The 15,171-nt window shown below is 40.5% G+C and overlaps 34 non-coding genes across 34 annotated transcripts; all 34 read right to left on the bottom strand.

Moving 5' to 3' along the window:
* Window positions 1-288: 288 nt before the first annotated feature.
* On the bottom strand, window positions 289-382 carry trnai-uau (transfer RNA isoleucine (anticodon UAU)). Its single transcript has 2 exons — window positions 345-382; window positions 289-324 (listed from the first exon to the last, which is right to left on the bottom strand). It is a non-coding gene; the product is annotated as a tRNA-Ile (tRNA).
* A 362-nt stretch (window positions 383-744) lies between these two features.
* trnai-uau (transfer RNA isoleucine (anticodon UAU)) lies at window positions 745-838 on the bottom strand. The gene is made up of 2 exons: window positions 801-838; window positions 745-780 (listed from the first exon to the last, which is right to left on the bottom strand). It is a non-coding gene; the product is annotated as a tRNA-Ile (tRNA).
* Window positions 839-1,201: 363 nt separating this feature from the next.
* trnai-uau (transfer RNA isoleucine (anticodon UAU)) lies at window positions 1,202-1,295 on the bottom strand. Its single transcript has 2 exons — window positions 1,258-1,295; window positions 1,202-1,237 (listed from the first exon to the last, which is right to left on the bottom strand). It is a non-coding gene; the product is annotated as a tRNA-Ile (tRNA).
* A 363-nt stretch (window positions 1,296-1,658) lies between these two features.
* Window positions 1,659-1,752, bottom strand: trnai-uau (transfer RNA isoleucine (anticodon UAU)). The gene is made up of 2 exons: window positions 1,715-1,752; window positions 1,659-1,694 (listed from the first exon to the last, which is right to left on the bottom strand). It is a non-coding gene; the product is annotated as a tRNA-Ile (tRNA).
* Window positions 1,753-2,115: 363 nt separating this feature from the next.
* Window positions 2,116-2,209, bottom strand: trnai-uau (transfer RNA isoleucine (anticodon UAU)). Its single transcript has 2 exons — window positions 2,172-2,209; window positions 2,116-2,151 (listed from the first exon to the last, which is right to left on the bottom strand). It is a non-coding gene; the product is annotated as a tRNA-Ile (tRNA).
* Window positions 2,210-2,571: 362 nt separating this feature from the next.
* Window positions 2,572-2,665, bottom strand: trnai-uau (transfer RNA isoleucine (anticodon UAU)). The gene is made up of 2 exons: window positions 2,628-2,665; window positions 2,572-2,607 (listed from the first exon to the last, which is right to left on the bottom strand). It is a non-coding gene; the product is annotated as a tRNA-Ile (tRNA).
* Window positions 2,666-3,028: 363 nt separating this feature from the next.
* trnai-uau (transfer RNA isoleucine (anticodon UAU)) lies at window positions 3,029-3,122 on the bottom strand. The gene is made up of 2 exons: window positions 3,085-3,122; window positions 3,029-3,064 (listed from the first exon to the last, which is right to left on the bottom strand). It is a non-coding gene; the product is annotated as a tRNA-Ile (tRNA).
* A 362-nt stretch (window positions 3,123-3,484) lies between these two features.
* trnai-uau (transfer RNA isoleucine (anticodon UAU)) lies at window positions 3,485-3,578 on the bottom strand. The gene is made up of 2 exons: window positions 3,541-3,578; window positions 3,485-3,520 (listed from the first exon to the last, which is right to left on the bottom strand). It is a non-coding gene; the product is annotated as a tRNA-Ile (tRNA).
* Window positions 3,579-3,940: 362 nt separating this feature from the next.
* On the bottom strand, window positions 3,941-4,034 carry trnai-uau (transfer RNA isoleucine (anticodon UAU)). Its single transcript has 2 exons — window positions 3,997-4,034; window positions 3,941-3,976 (listed from the first exon to the last, which is right to left on the bottom strand). It is a non-coding gene; the product is annotated as a tRNA-Ile (tRNA).
* Window positions 4,035-4,396: 362 nt separating this feature from the next.
* On the bottom strand, window positions 4,397-4,490 carry trnai-uau (transfer RNA isoleucine (anticodon UAU)). The gene is made up of 2 exons: window positions 4,453-4,490; window positions 4,397-4,432 (listed from the first exon to the last, which is right to left on the bottom strand). It is a non-coding gene; the product is annotated as a tRNA-Ile (tRNA).
* Window positions 4,491-4,720: 230 nt separating this feature from the next.
* trnai-uau (transfer RNA isoleucine (anticodon UAU)) lies at window positions 4,721-4,814 on the bottom strand. The gene is made up of 2 exons: window positions 4,777-4,814; window positions 4,721-4,756 (listed from the first exon to the last, which is right to left on the bottom strand). It is a non-coding gene; the product is annotated as a tRNA-Ile (tRNA).
* Window positions 4,815-5,177: 363 nt separating this feature from the next.
* Window positions 5,178-5,271, bottom strand: trnai-uau (transfer RNA isoleucine (anticodon UAU)). Its single transcript has 2 exons — window positions 5,234-5,271; window positions 5,178-5,213 (listed from the first exon to the last, which is right to left on the bottom strand). It is a non-coding gene; the product is annotated as a tRNA-Ile (tRNA).
* A 363-nt stretch (window positions 5,272-5,634) lies between these two features.
* On the bottom strand, window positions 5,635-5,728 carry trnai-uau (transfer RNA isoleucine (anticodon UAU)). The gene is made up of 2 exons: window positions 5,691-5,728; window positions 5,635-5,670 (listed from the first exon to the last, which is right to left on the bottom strand). It is a non-coding gene; the product is annotated as a tRNA-Ile (tRNA).
* A 363-nt stretch (window positions 5,729-6,091) lies between these two features.
* Window positions 6,092-6,185, bottom strand: trnai-uau (transfer RNA isoleucine (anticodon UAU)). Its single transcript has 2 exons — window positions 6,148-6,185; window positions 6,092-6,127 (listed from the first exon to the last, which is right to left on the bottom strand). It is a non-coding gene; the product is annotated as a tRNA-Ile (tRNA).
* Window positions 6,186-6,549: 364 nt separating this feature from the next.
* Window positions 6,550-6,633, bottom strand: trnai-uau (transfer RNA isoleucine (anticodon UAU)). The gene is given in 2 exon segments: window positions 6,550-6,585; window positions 6,596-6,633. It is a non-coding gene; the product is annotated as a tRNA-Ile (tRNA).
* Window positions 6,634-6,996: 363 nt separating this feature from the next.
* trnai-uau (transfer RNA isoleucine (anticodon UAU)) lies at window positions 6,997-7,090 on the bottom strand. Its single transcript has 2 exons — window positions 7,053-7,090; window positions 6,997-7,032 (listed from the first exon to the last, which is right to left on the bottom strand). It is a non-coding gene; the product is annotated as a tRNA-Ile (tRNA).
* A 362-nt stretch (window positions 7,091-7,452) lies between these two features.
* Window positions 7,453-7,546, bottom strand: trnai-uau (transfer RNA isoleucine (anticodon UAU)). The gene is made up of 2 exons: window positions 7,509-7,546; window positions 7,453-7,488 (listed from the first exon to the last, which is right to left on the bottom strand). It is a non-coding gene; the product is annotated as a tRNA-Ile (tRNA).
* A 363-nt stretch (window positions 7,547-7,909) lies between these two features.
* On the bottom strand, window positions 7,910-8,003 carry trnai-uau (transfer RNA isoleucine (anticodon UAU)). Its single transcript has 2 exons — window positions 7,966-8,003; window positions 7,910-7,945 (listed from the first exon to the last, which is right to left on the bottom strand). It is a non-coding gene; the product is annotated as a tRNA-Ile (tRNA).
* A 230-nt stretch (window positions 8,004-8,233) lies between these two features.
* On the bottom strand, window positions 8,234-8,327 carry trnai-uau (transfer RNA isoleucine (anticodon UAU)). The gene is made up of 2 exons: window positions 8,290-8,327; window positions 8,234-8,269 (listed from the first exon to the last, which is right to left on the bottom strand). It is a non-coding gene; the product is annotated as a tRNA-Ile (tRNA).
* A 363-nt stretch (window positions 8,328-8,690) lies between these two features.
* Window positions 8,691-8,784, bottom strand: trnai-uau (transfer RNA isoleucine (anticodon UAU)). The gene is made up of 2 exons: window positions 8,747-8,784; window positions 8,691-8,726 (listed from the first exon to the last, which is right to left on the bottom strand). It is a non-coding gene; the product is annotated as a tRNA-Ile (tRNA).
* A 363-nt stretch (window positions 8,785-9,147) lies between these two features.
* trnai-uau (transfer RNA isoleucine (anticodon UAU)) lies at window positions 9,148-9,241 on the bottom strand. Its single transcript has 2 exons — window positions 9,204-9,241; window positions 9,148-9,183 (listed from the first exon to the last, which is right to left on the bottom strand). It is a non-coding gene; the product is annotated as a tRNA-Ile (tRNA).
* A 363-nt stretch (window positions 9,242-9,604) lies between these two features.
* Window positions 9,605-9,698, bottom strand: trnai-uau (transfer RNA isoleucine (anticodon UAU)). The gene is made up of 2 exons: window positions 9,661-9,698; window positions 9,605-9,640 (listed from the first exon to the last, which is right to left on the bottom strand). It is a non-coding gene; the product is annotated as a tRNA-Ile (tRNA).
* A 362-nt stretch (window positions 9,699-10,060) lies between these two features.
* Window positions 10,061-10,154, bottom strand: trnai-uau (transfer RNA isoleucine (anticodon UAU)). The gene is made up of 2 exons: window positions 10,117-10,154; window positions 10,061-10,096 (listed from the first exon to the last, which is right to left on the bottom strand). It is a non-coding gene; the product is annotated as a tRNA-Ile (tRNA).
* Window positions 10,155-10,517: 363 nt separating this feature from the next.
* Window positions 10,518-10,611, bottom strand: trnai-uau (transfer RNA isoleucine (anticodon UAU)). Its single transcript has 2 exons — window positions 10,574-10,611; window positions 10,518-10,553 (listed from the first exon to the last, which is right to left on the bottom strand). It is a non-coding gene; the product is annotated as a tRNA-Ile (tRNA).
* A 362-nt stretch (window positions 10,612-10,973) lies between these two features.
* On the bottom strand, window positions 10,974-11,067 carry trnai-uau (transfer RNA isoleucine (anticodon UAU)). Its single transcript has 2 exons — window positions 11,030-11,067; window positions 10,974-11,009 (listed from the first exon to the last, which is right to left on the bottom strand). It is a non-coding gene; the product is annotated as a tRNA-Ile (tRNA).
* Window positions 11,068-11,429: 362 nt separating this feature from the next.
* Window positions 11,430-11,523, bottom strand: trnai-uau (transfer RNA isoleucine (anticodon UAU)). The gene is made up of 2 exons: window positions 11,486-11,523; window positions 11,430-11,465 (listed from the first exon to the last, which is right to left on the bottom strand). It is a non-coding gene; the product is annotated as a tRNA-Ile (tRNA).
* Window positions 11,524-11,886: 363 nt separating this feature from the next.
* Window positions 11,887-11,980, bottom strand: trnai-uau (transfer RNA isoleucine (anticodon UAU)). The gene is made up of 2 exons: window positions 11,943-11,980; window positions 11,887-11,922 (listed from the first exon to the last, which is right to left on the bottom strand). It is a non-coding gene; the product is annotated as a tRNA-Ile (tRNA).
* Window positions 11,981-12,210: 230 nt separating this feature from the next.
* On the bottom strand, window positions 12,211-12,304 carry trnai-uau (transfer RNA isoleucine (anticodon UAU)). Its single transcript has 2 exons — window positions 12,267-12,304; window positions 12,211-12,246 (listed from the first exon to the last, which is right to left on the bottom strand). It is a non-coding gene; the product is annotated as a tRNA-Ile (tRNA).
* A 363-nt stretch (window positions 12,305-12,667) lies between these two features.
* trnai-uau (transfer RNA isoleucine (anticodon UAU)) lies at window positions 12,668-12,761 on the bottom strand. The gene is made up of 2 exons: window positions 12,724-12,761; window positions 12,668-12,703 (listed from the first exon to the last, which is right to left on the bottom strand). It is a non-coding gene; the product is annotated as a tRNA-Ile (tRNA).
* A 364-nt stretch (window positions 12,762-13,125) lies between these two features.
* On the bottom strand, window positions 13,126-13,219 carry trnai-uau (transfer RNA isoleucine (anticodon UAU)). The gene is made up of 2 exons: window positions 13,182-13,219; window positions 13,126-13,161 (listed from the first exon to the last, which is right to left on the bottom strand). It is a non-coding gene; the product is annotated as a tRNA-Ile (tRNA).
* Window positions 13,220-13,581: 362 nt separating this feature from the next.
* On the bottom strand, window positions 13,582-13,675 carry trnai-uau (transfer RNA isoleucine (anticodon UAU)). The gene is made up of 2 exons: window positions 13,638-13,675; window positions 13,582-13,617 (listed from the first exon to the last, which is right to left on the bottom strand). It is a non-coding gene; the product is annotated as a tRNA-Ile (tRNA).
* Window positions 13,676-14,038: 363 nt separating this feature from the next.
* trnai-uau (transfer RNA isoleucine (anticodon UAU)) lies at window positions 14,039-14,132 on the bottom strand. Its single transcript has 2 exons — window positions 14,095-14,132; window positions 14,039-14,074 (listed from the first exon to the last, which is right to left on the bottom strand). It is a non-coding gene; the product is annotated as a tRNA-Ile (tRNA).
* Window positions 14,133-14,362: 230 nt separating this feature from the next.
* trnai-uau (transfer RNA isoleucine (anticodon UAU)) lies at window positions 14,363-14,456 on the bottom strand. Its single transcript has 2 exons — window positions 14,419-14,456; window positions 14,363-14,398 (listed from the first exon to the last, which is right to left on the bottom strand). It is a non-coding gene; the product is annotated as a tRNA-Ile (tRNA).
* Window positions 14,457-14,819: 363 nt separating this feature from the next.
* Window positions 14,820-14,913, bottom strand: trnai-uau (transfer RNA isoleucine (anticodon UAU)). The gene is made up of 2 exons: window positions 14,876-14,913; window positions 14,820-14,855 (listed from the first exon to the last, which is right to left on the bottom strand). It is a non-coding gene; the product is annotated as a tRNA-Ile (tRNA).
* Window positions 14,914-15,171: the final 258 nt, after the last annotated feature.

Here is a 15,171-nt window from a genome sequence, read left to right as displayed (position 1 = left end):
CTAAGCCTGATTACACAAATTCTACCCGTAAGCCTCTCATGACGATTGTTTACTACACATTCTACCAATTGTGTACCTCTATTGAAGATACCTGTCCAATAAAATGCTATGCTATCCATTAGCCCTTGATCTCTCTTTTAATGAACAATGACGAAATAATGTTAGAACTTTTGCTTCACTTTTTTGAGAATTTTTCTAATTGCTGACAGCCATGCAATGCTCAAACAATCTTTCAAGTAAGACCCTGAAATGATTTGCTTCTATAACATGTCTTGCTTTCTAAAACCATGCTCCAGGTGAGGCTCGAACTCACAACCTCGGCATTGTTCTGCTCTGTACTGCCTTATAAGTACCGCGGGCTGACCGATTGCGCCACTGGAGCTGCTGACTCTGGGACATGTTACTAAACACCATGTGAGAAAACAGAACACAATCGGTGCATTTTAATTCTAGGCTACTAAGCCTGATTACGCAAACTCTACCCGTAAGCCTCTCATGACAAATGTTTACTACACATTCTACCAATTGTGTACCTCTATTGAAGATACCTGTCCAATAAAACACTGGGCTATCCAATATCACTGGAACTCTCTTTTAATGAACAATGAACATATAGTGTTAGACCTTTTGCATTACTTTCTGATAACTCTTTTAATTGATGACAGCCATCCAATACTCAAACAATCTTTAAAGTAAGACTCTGAAATGACTTGCTTCTATAACATCTCTTGCTTTCTAAAACCATGCTCCAGGTGAGGCTCGAACTCACAACCTCGGCATTGCTCTGCTGTGTACTGCCTTATAAGTACCGCGCGCTGACCGATTGCGCCACTGGAGCGGCTGACTCTGGGACATGTTACTAAACACCATGTGAGAAAACAGAACACAATCGGTGCATTTTAAATCTAGGCTACTAAGCCTGATTACACAAATTCTACCCGTAAGCCTCTCATGACGATTGTTTACTACACATTCTACCAGTTGTGTACCTCTATTGAAGATACCTGTCCAATAAAATGCTATGCTATCCAATAGCCCTTGATCTCTCTTTTAATGAACAATGACGAAATAATGTTAGAAATTTTGCTTCACTTTTTGGAGAATTTTTCTAATTGCTGACAGCCATGCAATGCTCAAACAATCTTTCAAGTAAGACTCTGAAATGACTTGCTTCTATAACATCTCTTGCTTTCTAAAACCATGCTCCAGGTGAGGCTCGAACTCACAACCTTGGCATAGCTCGGCTGTGTACTGCCTTATAAGTACTGCGCGCTGACCGATTGCGCCACTGGAGCGGCTGCCTCTGGGACATGTTACTAAACACCATGTGATAAAACAGAACACAATCAGTGCATTTTAAATCTAGGCTACTAAGCCTGATTACACAAATTCTACCCGTAAGCCTCTCATGACGATTGTTTACTACACATTCTACCAATTGTGTACCTTTATTGAAGATACCTGTCCAATAAAATGCTATGCTATCCATTAGCCCTTGATCTCTCTTTTAATGAACAATGACGAAATAATGTTAGAACTTTTGCTTCACTTTTTTGAGAATTTTTCTAATTGCTGACAGCCATGCAATGCTCAAACAATCTTTTAACTAAGACTCTGAAATGACTTGATTCTATAAGATCTCTTGCTTTCTAAAACCATGCTCCAGCTGAGGCTCGAACTCACAACCTCGGCATTGCTCTGCTGTGTACTGCCTTATAAGTACCGCGCGCTGACCGATTGCGCCACTGGAGCGGCTGACTCTGGGACATTTTACTAAACACCATGTGAGAAAACAGAACACAATCGGTGCATTTTAAATCTAGGCTACTAAGCCTGATTACACAAATTCTACCCGTAAGCCTCTCATGACGATTGTTTACTACACATTCTACCAATTGTGTACCTCTATTGAAGATACCTGTCCAATAAAATGCTATGCTATCCATTAGCCCTTGATCTCTCTTTTAATGAACAATGACGAAATAATGTTAGAACTTTTGCTTCACTTTTTGGAGAATTTTTCTAATTGCTGACAGCCATGCAATGCTCAAACAATCTTTCAAGTAAGACTCTGAAATGATTTGCTTCTATAACATCTCTTGCTTTCTAAAACCATGCTCCAGGTGAGGCTCGAACTCACAACCTCGGCATTGTTCTGCTCTGTACTGCCTTATAAGTACCGCGGGCTGACCGATTGCGCCACTGGAGCTGCTGACTCTGGGACATGTTACTAAACACCATGTGAGAAAACAGAACACAATCGGTGCATTTTAATTCTAGGCTACTAAGCCTGATTACGCAAACTCTACCCGTAAGCCTCTCATGACAAATGTTTACTACACATTCTACCAATTGTGTACCTCTATTGAAGATACCTGTCCAATAAAACACTGGGCTATCCAATAGCACTGGAACTCTCTTTTAATGAACAATGAACATATAGTGTTAGACCTTTTGCATTACTTTCTGATAACTCTTTTAATTGATGACAGCCATCCAATACTCAAACAATCTTTAAAGTAAGACTCTGAAATGACTTGCTTCTATAACATCTCTTGCTTTCTAAAACCATGCTCCAGGTGAGGCTCGAACTCACAACCTCAGCATTGCTCTGCTGTGTACTGCCTTATAAGTACCGCGCGCTGACCGATTGCGCCACTGGAGCGGCTGACTCTGGGACATGTTACTAAACACCATGTGAGAAAACAGAACACAATCGGTGCATTTTAAATCTAGGCTACTAAGCCTGATTACACAAATTCTACCCGTAAGCCTCTCATGACGATTGTTTACTACACATTCTACCAATTGTGTACCTCTATTGAAGATACCTGTCCAATAAAATGCTATGCTATCCATTAGCCCTTGATCTCTCTTTTAATGAACAATGACGAAATAATGTTAGAACTTTTGCTTCACTTTTTTGAGAATTTTTCTAATTGCTGACAGCCATGCAATGCTCAAACAATCTTTTAACTAAGACTATGAAATGACTTGATTCTATAACATCTCTTGCTTTCTAAAACCATGCTCCAGGTGAGGCTCGAACTCACAACCTCGGCATTGCTCTGCTGTGTACTGCCTTATAAGTACCGCGCGCTGACCGATTGCGCCACTGGAGCGGCTGACTCTGGGACATTTTACTAAACACCATGTGAGAAAACAGAACACAATCGGTGCATTTTAAATCTAGGCTACTAAGCCTGATTACACAAACTCTACCCGTAAGCCTCTCATGACGAATGTTTACTACACATTCTACCAATTGTGTACCTCTATTGAAGATACCTGTCCAATAAAACACTGGGCTATCCAATAGCACTGGAACTCTCTTTTAATGAACAATGAACATATAGTGTTAGACCTTTTGCATTACTTTCTGATAACTCTTTTAATTGATGACAGCCATCCAATACTCAAACAATCTTTAAAGTAAGACTCTGAAATGACTTGCTTCTATAACATCTCTTGCTTTCTAAAACCATGCTCCAGGTGAGGCTCGAACTCACAACCTCGGCATTGCTCTGCTGTGTACTGCCTTATAAGTACCGCGCGCTGACCGATTGCGCCACTGGAGCAGCTGACTCTGGGACATGTTACTAAACACCATGTGAGAAAACAGAACACAATCGGTGCATTTTAATTCTAGGCTACTAAGCCTCATTACACAAACTCTACCCGTAAGCCTCTCATGACGAATGTTTACTACACATTCTACCAATTGTGTACCTCTATTGAAGATACCTGTCCAATAAAACACTGGGCTATCCAATAGCACTGGAACTCTCTTTTAATGAACAATGAACATATAGTGTTAGACCTTTTGCATTACTTTCTGATAACTCTTTTAATTGATGACAGCCATCCAATACTCAAACAATCTTTAAAGTAAGACTCTGAAATGACTTGCTTCTATAACATCTCTTGCTTTCTAAAACCATGCTCCAGGTGAGGCTCGAACTCACAACCTCGGCATTGCTCTGCTGTGTACTGCCTTATAAGTACCGTGTGCTGACCGATTGCGCCACTGGAGCGGCTGACTCTAGGAATGTTACTAAACACCATGTGAGAAAACAGAACACAATCGGTGCATTTTAAATCTAGGCTACTAAGCCTGATTACACAAATTCTACCCGTAAGCCTCTCATGACGATTGTTTACTACACATTCTACCAATTGTGTACCTCTATTGAAGATACCTGTCCAATAAAATGCTATGCTATCCAATAGCCCTTGATCTCTCTTTTAATGAACAATGACGAAATAATGTTAGAACTTTTGCTTCACTTTTTGGAGAATTTTTCTAATTGCTGACAGCCATGCAATGCTCAAACAATCTTTTAACTAAGACTCTGAAACGACTTGCTTCTATAACATCTCTTGCTTTCTAAAAACATGCTCCAGGTGAGGCTCGAACTCACAACCTCGGCATTGCTCTGCTGTGTACTGCCTTATAAGTACCGCGCGCTGACCGATTGCGCCACTGGAGCGGCTGACTCTGGGACATGTTACTAAACCCCATGTGAGAAAACAGAACACAATGGTATCCATTAGCCCTTGAACTCTCTTTTAATGAACAATGACGAAATAATGTTAGAACTTTTGCTTCACTTTTTTAAGATTTTTTCTAATTGCTGACAGCCATGCAATGCTCAAACAATCTTTTAAGTAAGACTCTGAAATTATTTGCTTCTATAACATCTCTTGCTTTCTAAAACCATGCTCCAGGTGAGGCTCGAACTCACAACCTCGGCATTGCTCTGCTGTGTACTGCTTTATAAGTACCGCGCGCTAACCGATTGCGCTACTGGAGCGGCTGACTTTGGGACTTGTTACTAAACCCCATGTGAGAAAACAGAACACAATCGGTGCATTTTAAATCTAGGCTACTAAGCCTGATTACACAAATTCTACCCGTAAGCCTCTCATGACGATTGTTTACTACACATTCTACCAATTGTGTACCTCTATTGAAGATACCTGTCCAATAAAATGCTATGCTATCCATTAGCCCTTGATCTCTCTTTTAATGAACAATGACGAAATAATGTTAGAACTTTTGCTTCACTTTTTTAATAATTTTTCTAATTGCTGACAGCCATGCAATGCTCAAACAATCTTTCAAGTAAGACTCTGAAATGACTTGCTTCTATAACATCTCTTGCTTTCTAAAACCACGCTCCAGGTGAGGCTCGAACTCACAACCTTGGCATAGCTCGGCTGTGTACTGCCTTATAAGTACTGCGCGCTGACCGATTGCGCCACTGGAGCTGCTGACTTTGGGACATGTTACTAAACACCATGTGAGAAAACAGAACACAATCGGTGCATTTTAAATCTAGGCTACTAAGCCTGATTACACAAATTCTACCCGTAAGCCTCTCATGACGATTGTTTACTACACATTCTACCAATTGTGTACCTCTATTGAAGATACCTGTCCAATAAAATGCTATGCTATCCAATAGCCCTTGATCTCTCTTTTAATGAACAATGACGAAATAATGTTAGAACTTTTGCTTCACTTTTTGGAGAATTTTTCTAATTGCTGACAGCCATGCAATGCTCAAACAATCTTTTAACTAAGACTCTGAAATGATTTGCTTCTATAACATCTCTTGCTTTCTAAAACCATGCTCCAGGTGAGGCTCGAACTCACAACCACGGCATTGCTCTGCTGTGTACTGCCTTATAAGTACCGCGCGCTGACCGATTGCGACACTGGAGCGGCTGACTCTGGGACATTTTACTAAACACCATGTGAGAAAACAGAACACAATCGGTGCATTTTAAATCTAGGCTACTAAGCCTGATTACACAAATTCTACCCGTAAGCCTCTCATGACGATTGTTTACTACACATTCTACCAATTGTGTACCTCTATTGAAGATACCTGTCCAATAAAATGCTATGCTATCCAATAGCCCTTGATCTCTCTTTTAATGAACAATGACGAAATAATGTTAGAACTTTTGCTTCACTTTTTGGAGAATTTTTCTAATTGCTGACAGCCATGCAATGCTCAAACAATCTTTCAAGTAAGACTCTGAAATGACTTGCTTCTATAACATCTCTTGCTTTCTAAAACCATGCTCCAGGTGAGGCTCGAACTCACAACCTTGGCATAGCTCGGCTGTGTACTGCCTTATAAGTACTGCACGCTGACCGATTGCGCCACTGGAGCTGCTGACTTTGGGACATGTTACTAAACACCATGTGAGAAAACAGAACACAATCGGTGCATTTTAAATCTAGGCTACTAAGCCTGATTACACAAATTCTACCTGTAAGCCTCTCATGACGATTGTTTACTACACATTCTACCAATTGTGTACCTCTATTGAAGATACCTGTCCAATAAAATGCTATGCTATCCATTAGCCCTTGATCTCTCTTTTAATGAAGAATGACGAAATAATGTTAGAACTTAAGCTTCACTTTTTTTGAGAATTTTTCTAATTGCTGACAGCCATGCAATGCTCAAACAATCTTTCAAGTAAGACTCTGAAATGACTTGCTTCTATAACATCTCTTGCTTTCTAAAACCATGCTCCAGGTGAGGCTCGAACTCACAACCTCGGCATTGCTCTGCCTTATAAGTACCGCGCGCTGACCGATCGCGCCACTGGAGCGGCTGACTCTGCGACATGTTACTAAACACCATGTGAGAAAACAGAACACAATCGGTGCATTTTAAATCTAGGCTACTAAGCCTGATTACACAAATTCTACCCGTAAGCCTCTCATGACGATTGTTTACTACACATTCTACCAATTGTGTACCTCTATTGAAGATACCTGTCCAATAAAATGCTATGCTATCCATTAGCCCTTGATCTCTCTTTTAATGAACAATGACGAAATAATGTTAGAACTTTTGCTTCACTTTTTGGAGAATTTTTCTAATTGCTGACAGCCATGCAATGCTCAGACAATCTTTCAAGTAAGACTCTGAAATGATTTGCTTCTATAACATCTCTTGCTTTCTAAAACTTAGCTCAAGGTGAGGCTCGAACTCACAACCTCGGCATTGCTCTGCTGTGTACTGCCTTATAAGTACCGCGCGCTGACCGATTGCGCCACTGGAGCTGCTGACTCTGGGACATGTTACTAAACACCATGTGAGAAAACAGAACACAATCGGTGCATTTTAATTCTAGGCTACTAAGCCTGATTACACAAACTCTACCCGTAAGCCTCTCATGACGAATGTTTACTACACATTCTACCAATTGTGTACCTCTATTGAAGATACCTGTCCAATAAAACACTGGGCTATCCAATAGCACTGGAACTCTCTTTTAATGAACAATGAACATATAGTGTTAGACCTTTTGCATTACTTTCTGATAACTCTTTTAATTGATGACAGCCATCCAATACTCAAACAATCTTTAAAGTAAGACTCTGAAATGACTTGCTTCTATAACATCTCTTGCTTTCTAAAACCATGCTCCAGGTGAGAATCGAACTCACAACCTTGGCATAGCTCGAATGTGTACTGCCTTATAAGTACTGCGCGTTGACCGATTGCGCCACTGGAGCGGCTGACTCTGGGACATGTTACTAAACACCATGTGATAAAACAGAACACAATCAGTGCATTTTAAATCTAGGCTACTAAGCCTGATTACACAAATTCTACCCGTAAGCCTCTCATGACGATTGTTTACTACACATTCTACCAATTGTGTACCTTTATTGAAGATACCTGTCCAATAAAATGCTATGCTATCCATTAGCCCTTGATCTCTCTTTTAATGAACAATGACGAAATAATGTTAGAACTTTTGCTTCACTTTTTTGAGAATTTTTCTAATTGCTGACAGCCATGCAATGCTCAAACAATCTTTTAACTAAGACTCTGAAATGACTTGCTTCTATAACATCTCTTGCTTTCTAAAACCATGCTCCAGGTGAGGCTCGAACTCACAACCTCAGCATTGCTCCGCTGTGTACTGCCTTATAAGTACCGCGCGCTGACCGATTGCGCCACTGGAGCGGCTGACTCTGGGACATGTTACTAAACCCCATGTGAGAAAACAGAACACAATGGTATCCATTAGCCCTTGAACTCTCTTTTAATGAACAATGACGAAATAATGTTAGAACTTTTGCTTCACTTTTTGAAGAATTTTTCTAATTGCTGACAGCCATGCAATGCTCAAACAATCTTTTAAGTAAGACTCTGAAATGATTTGCTTCTATAACATCTCTTGCTTTCTAAAACCATGCTCCAGGTGAGGCTCGAACTCACAACCTCGGCATTGCTCTGCTGTGTACTGCTTTATAAGTACCGCGCGCTAACCGATTGCGCCACTGGAGCGGCTGACTCTGGGACTTGTTACTAAACCCCATGTGAGAAAACAGAACACAATCGGTGCATTTTAAATCTAGGCTACTAAGCCTGATTACACAAATTCTACCCGTAAGCCTCTCATGACGATTGTTTACTACACATTCTACCAATTGTGTACCTCTATTGAAGATACCTGTCCAATAAAATGCTATGCTATCCATTAGCCCTTGATCTCTCTTTTAAAGAACAATGACGAAATAATGTTAGAACTTTTGCTTCACTTTTTTAAGAATTTTTCTAATTGCTGACAACCATGCAATGCTCAAACAATCTTTCAGGTAAGACCCTGAAATGATTTGCTTCTATAACATCTCTTGCTTTCTAAAACCATGCTCCAGGTGAGGCTCAAACTCACAACCTCGGCATTGCTCTGCTCTGTACTGTCTTATAAGTACCCCGCGCTGACCGATTGCGCCACTGGAGCGGCTGACTCTGGGACTTGTTACTAAACCCCATGTAAGAAAACAGAACACAATCGGTGCATTTTAAATCTAGGCTACTAAGCCTGATTACACAAATTCTACCCGTAAGCCTCTCATGACGATTGTTTACTACACATTCTACCAATTGTGTACCTCTATTGAAGATACCTGTCCAATAAAATGCTATGCTATCCAATAGCCCTTGATCTCTCTTTTAATGAACAATGACGAAATAATGTTAGAACTTTTGCTTCACTTTTTGGAGAATTTTTCTAATTGCTGACAGCCATGCAATGCTCAAACAATCTTTTAACTAAGACTCTGAAATGATTTGCTTCTATAACATCTCTTGCTTTCTAAAACCATGCTCCAGGTGAGGCTCGAACTCACAACCTCGGCATTGCTCTGCTGTGTACTGCCTTATAAGTACCGCGCGCTGACCGATTGCGCCACTGGAGCGGCTGACTCTGGGACTTGTTACTAAACCCCATGTGAGAAAACAGAACACAATCGGTGCATTTTAAATCTAGGCTACTAAGCCTGATTACACAAATTCTACCCGTAAGCCTCTCATGACGATTGTTTACTACACATTCTACCAATTGTGTACCTCTATTGAAGATACCTGTCCAATAAAATGCTATGCTATCCATTAGCCCTTGATCTCTCTTTTAATGAACAATGACGAAATAATGTTAGAACTTTTGCTTCACTTTTTGGAGAATTTTTCTAATTGCTGACAGCCATGCAATGCTCAAACAATCTTTCAAGTAAAACCCTGAAATGATTTGCTTCTATAACATGTCTTGCTTTCTAAAACCATGCTCCAGGTGAGGCTCGAACTCACAACCTCGGCATTGTTCTGCTCTGTACAGCCGTATAAGTACCGCGGGCTGACCGATTGCGCCACTGGAGCTGCTGACTCTGGGACATGTTACTAAACACCATGTGAGAAAACAGAACACAATCGGTGCATTTTAATTCTAGGCTACTAAGCCTGATTACGCAAACTCTACCCGTAAGCCTCTCATGACAAATGTTTACTACACATTCTACCAATTGTGTACCTCTATTGAAGATACCTGTCCAATAAAACACTGGGCTATCCAATAGCACTGGAACTCTCTTTTAATGAACAATGAACATATAGTGTTAGACCTTTTGCATTACTTTCTGATAACTCTTTTAATTGATGACAGCCATCCAATACTCAAACAATCTTTAAAGTAAGACTCTGAAATGACTTGCTTCTATAACATCTCTTGCTTTCTAAAACCATGCTCCAGGTGAGGCTCGAACTCACAACCTCGGCATTGCTCTGCTGTGTACTGCCTTATAAGTACCGCGCGCTGACCGATTGCGCCACTGGAGCGGCTGACTCTGGGACATGTTACTAAACACCATGTGAGAAAACAGAACACAATCGGTGCATTTTAAATCTAGGCTACTAAGCCTGATTACACAAATTCTACCCGTAAGCCTCTCATGACGATTGTTTACTACACATTCTACCAATTGTGTACCTCTATTGAAGATACCTGTCCAATAAAATGCTATGCTATCCATTAGCCCTTGATCTCTCTTTTAATGAACAATGACGAAATAATGTTAGAACTTTTGCTTCACTTTTTTGAGAATTTTTCTAATTGCTGACAGCCATGCAATGCTCAAACAATCTTTTAACTAAGACTGTGAAATGACTTGATTCTATAACATCTCTTGCTTTCTAAAACCATGCTCCAGGTGAGGCTCGAACTCACAACCTCGGCATTGCTCTGCTGTGTACTGCCTTATAAGTACCGCGCGCTGACCGATTGCGCCACTGGAGCGGCTGACTCTGGGACATTTTACTAAACACCATGTGAGAAAACAGAACACAATCGGTGCATTTTAAATCTAGGCTACTAAGCCTGATTACACAAACTCTACCCGTAAGCCTCTCATGACGAATGTTTACTACACATTCTACCAATTGTGTACCTCTATTGAAGATACCTGTCCAATAAAACACTGGGCTATCCAATAGCACTGGAACTCTCTTTTAATGAACAATGAACATATAGTGTTAGACCTTTTGCATTACTTTCTGATAACTCTTTTAATTGATGACAGCCATCCAATACTCAAACAATCTTTAAAGTAAGACTCTGAAATGACTTGCTTCTATAACATCTCTTGCTTTCTAAAACCATGCTCCAGGTGAGGCTCGAACTCACAACCTCGGCATTGCTCTGCTGTGTACTGCCTTATAAGTACCGCGCGCTGACCGATTGCGCCACTGGAGCAGCTGACTCTGGGACATGTTACTAAACACCATGTGAGAAAACAGAACACAATCGGTGCATTTTAATTCTAGGCTACTAAGCCTCATTACACAAACTCTACCCGTAAGCCTCTCATGACGAATGTTTACTACACATTCTACCAATTGTGTACCTCTATTGAAGATACCTGTCCAATAAAACACTGGGCTATCCAATAGCACTGGAACTCTCTTTTAATGAACAATGAACATATAGTGTTAGACCTTTTGCATTACTTTCTGATAACTCTTTTAATTGATGACAGCCATCCAATACTCAAACAATCTTTAAAGTAAGACTCTGAAATGACTTGCTTCTATAACATCTCTTGCTTTCTAAAACCATGCTCCAGGTGAGGCTCGAACTCACAACCTCGGCATTGCTCTGCTGTGTACTGCCTTATAAGTACCGCGCGCTGACCGATTGCGCCACTGGAGCGGCTGACTCTGGGACATGTTACTAAACACCATGTGAGAAAACAGAACACAATCGGTGCATTTTAAATCTAGGCTACTAAGCCTGATTACACAAATTCTACCCGTAAGCCTCTCATGACGATTGTTTACTACACATTCTACCAATTGTGTACCTCTATTGAAGATACCTGTCCAATAAAATGCTATGCTATCCAATAGCCCTTGATCTCTCTTTTAATGAACAATGACGAAATAATGTTAGAACTTTTGCTTCACTTTTTGGAGAATTTTTCTAATTGCTGACAGCCATGCAATGCTCAAACAATCTTTTAACTAAGACTCTGAAACGACTTGCTTCTATAACATCTCTTGCTTTCTAAAAACATGCTCCAGGTGAGGCTCGAACTCACAACCTCGGCATTGCTCTGCTGTGTACTGCCTTATAAGTACCGCGCGCTGACCGATTGCGCCACTGGAGCGGCTGACTCTGGGACATGTTACTAAACCCCATGTGAGAAAACAGAACACAATGGTATCCATTAGCCCTTGAACTCTCTTTTAATGAACAATGACGAAATAATGTTAGAACTTTTGCTTCACTTTTTTAAGAATTTTTCTAATTGCTGACAGCCATGCAATGCTCAAACAATCTTTTAAGTAAGACTCTGAAATGATTTGCTTCTATAACATCTCTTGCTTTCTAAAACCATGCTCCAGGTGAGGCTCGAACTCACAACCTCGGCATTGCTCTGCTGTGTACTGCTTTATAAGTACCGCGCGCTAACCGATTGCGCTACTGGAGCGGCTGACTTTGGGACTTGTTACTAAACCCCATGTGAGAAAACAGAACACAATCGGTGCATTTTAAATCTAGGCTACTAAGCCTGATTACACAAATTCTACCCGTAAGCCTCTCATGACGATTGTTTACTACACATTCTACCAATTGTGTACCTCTATTGAAGATACCTGTCCAATAAAATGCTATGCTATCCATTAGCCCTTGATCTCTCTTTTAATGAACAATGACGAAATAATGTTAGAACTTTTGCTTCACTTTTTTAATAATTTTTCTAATTGCTGACAGCCATGCAATGCTCAAACAATCTTTCAAGTAAGACTCTGAAATGACTTGCTTCTATAACATCTCTTGCTTTCTAAAACCACGCTCCAGGTGAGGCTCGAACTCACAACCTTGGCATAGCTCGGCTGTGTACTGCCTTATAAGTACTGCGCGCTGACCGATTGCGCCACTGGAGCTGCTGACTTTGGGACATGTTACTAAACACCATGTGAGAAAACAGAACACAATCGGTGCATTTTAAATCTAGGCTACTAAGCCTGATTACACAAATTCTACCTGTAAGCCTCTCATGACGATTGTTTACTACACATTCTACCAATTGTGTACCTCTATTGAAGATACCTGTCCAATAAAATGCTATGCTATCCATTAGCCCTTGATCTCTCTTTTAATGAAGAATGACGAAATAATGTTAGAACTTAAGCTTCACTTTTTTTGAGAATTTTTCTAATTGCTGACAGCCATGCAATGCTCAAACAATCTTTCAAGTAAGACTCTGAAATGACTTGCTTCTATAACATCTCTTGCTTTCTAAAACCATGCTCCAGGTGAGGCTCGAACTCACAACCTCGGCATTGCTCTGCTGTGTACTGCCTTATAAGTACCGCGCGCTGACCGATTGCGCCACTGGAGCTGCTGACTCTGGGACATGTTACTAAACACCATGTGAGAAAACAGAACACAATCGGTGCATTTTAATTCTAGGCTACTAAGCCTGATTACACAAACTCTACCCGTAAGCCTCTCATGACGAATGTTTACTACACATTCTACCAATTGTGTACCTCTATTGAAGATACCTGTCCAATAAAACACTGGGCTATCCAATAGCACTGGAACTCTCTTTTAATGAACAATGAACATATAGTGTTAGACCTTTTGCATTACTTTCTGATAACTCTTTTAATTGATGACAGCCATCCAATACTCAAACAATCTTTAAAGTAAGACTCTGAAATGACTTGCTTCTATAACATCTCTTGCTTTCTAAAACCATGCTCCAGGTGAGGCTCGAACTCACAACCTTGGCATAGCTCGGCTGTGTACTGCCTTATAAGTACTGCGCGTTGACCGATTGCGCCACTGGAGCGGCTGACTCTAGAACATGTTACTAAACACCATGTGAGAAAACAGAACACAATCAGTGCATTTTAAATCTAGGCTACTAAGCCTGATTACAAAAATTCTACCCGTAAGCCTCTCATGACGATTGTTTACTACACATTCTACCAATTGTGTACCTTTATTGAAGATACCTGTCCAATAAAATGCTATGCTATCCATTAGCCCTTGATCTCTCTTTTAATGAACAATGACGAAGTAATGTTAGAACTTTTGCTTCACTTTTTTGAGAATTTTTCTAATTGCTGACAGCCATGCAATGCTCAAACAATCTTTTAACTAAGACTCTGAAATGACTTGCTTCTATAACATCTCTTGCTTTCTAAAACCATGCTCCAGGTGAGGCTCGAACTCACAACCTCAGCATTGCTCCGCTGTGTACTGCCTTATAAGTACCGCGCGCTGACCGATTGCGCCACTGGAGCGGCTGACTCTGGGACATGTTACTAAACCCCATGTGAGAAAACAGAACACAATGGTATCCATTAGCCCTTGAACTCTCTTTTAATGAACAATGACGAAATAATGTTAGAACTTTTGCTTCACTTTTTTAAGAATTTTTCTAATTGCTGACAGCCATGCAATGCTCAAACAATCTTTTAAGTAAGACTCTGAAATGATTTGCTTCTATAACATCTCTTGCTTTCTAAAACCATGCTCCAGGTGAGGCTCGAACTCACAACCTCGGCATTGCTCTGCTGTGTACTGCTTTATAAGTACCGCGCGCTAACCGATTGCGCCACTGGAGCGGCTGACTTTGGGACTTGTTACTAAACCCCATGTGAGAAAACAGAACACAATCGGTGCATTTTAAATCTAGGCTACTAAGCCTGATTACACAAATTCTACCCGTAAGCCTCTCATGACGATTGTTTACTACACATTCTACCAATTGTGTACCTCTATTGAAGATACCTGTCCAATAAAATGCTATGCTATCCATTAGCCCTTGATCTCTCTTTTAATGAACAATGACGAAATAATGTTAGAACTTTTGCTTCACTTTTTTAAGAATTTTTCTAATTGCTGACAACCATGCAATGCTCAAACAATCTTTCAGGTAAGACCCTGAAATGATTTGCTTCTATAACATCTCTTGCTTTCTAAAACCATGCTCCAGGTGAGGCTCAAACTCACAACCTCGGCATTGCTCTGCTCTGTACTGTCTTATAAGTACCCCGCGCTGACCGATTGCGCCACTGGAGCGGCTGACTCTGGGACTTGTTACTAAACCCCATGTAAGAAAACAGAACACAATCGGTGCATTTTAAATCTAGGCTACTAAGCCTGATTACACAAATTCTACCCGTAAGCCTCTCATGACGATTGTTTACTACACATTCTACCAATTGTGTACCTCTATTGAAGATACCTGTCCAATAAAATGCTATGCTATCCAATAGCCCTTGATCTCTCTTTTAATGAACAATGACGAAATAATGTTAGAACTTTTGCTTCACTTTT

This window comes from Pseudorasbora parva, chromosome 6, assembly GCF_024679245.1.
Source record: "Pseudorasbora parva isolate DD20220531a chromosome 6, ASM2467924v1, whole genome shotgun sequence".
NCBI lineage: Eukaryota > Metazoa > Chordata > Actinopteri > Cypriniformes > Gobionidae > Pseudorasbora > Pseudorasbora parva.
Note: the sequence above shows the minus strand (reverse complement) of the source record. Positions and strands in the feature narration are given on the sequence as shown.